We start from the raw sequence: 287 nt of genomic DNA, 5'->3' as shown, positions 1-287 counted from the left end.
TCTTCATGCTGCAATTTAATTCACTAGATCGTCCAGAAGATCGTCCACACACGCTCAAGTGGATCATTTTGGGGAACATTGCTCCAGGGATGTTAATTCTTATGTTCTTCAAGTGGCTCTTTGCTGCTCAAGGAGAATTGACATTTATTCTCGTGTTCATCACGGGCATTGGTGATGGTCTAGCAGAGCCTGTGGGTATCACGTGGGGTCGCCACAAGTACAAAACTCGCAGTTGCTTTTCCAGAAATACGTACACGCGTAGCTGGGAAGGCAGCGCTTGCGTATTT

Source organism: Plasmopara halstedii, assembly GCF_900000015.1.
Source record: "Plasmopara halstedii genome assembly, contig: Scaffold_2386, whole genome shotgun sequence".
NCBI classification, from domain to species: Eukaryota; Oomycota; class Peronosporomycetes; order Peronosporales; family Peronosporaceae; genus Plasmopara; species Plasmopara halstedii.
This window is presented reverse-complemented; position numbering follows the sequence as displayed.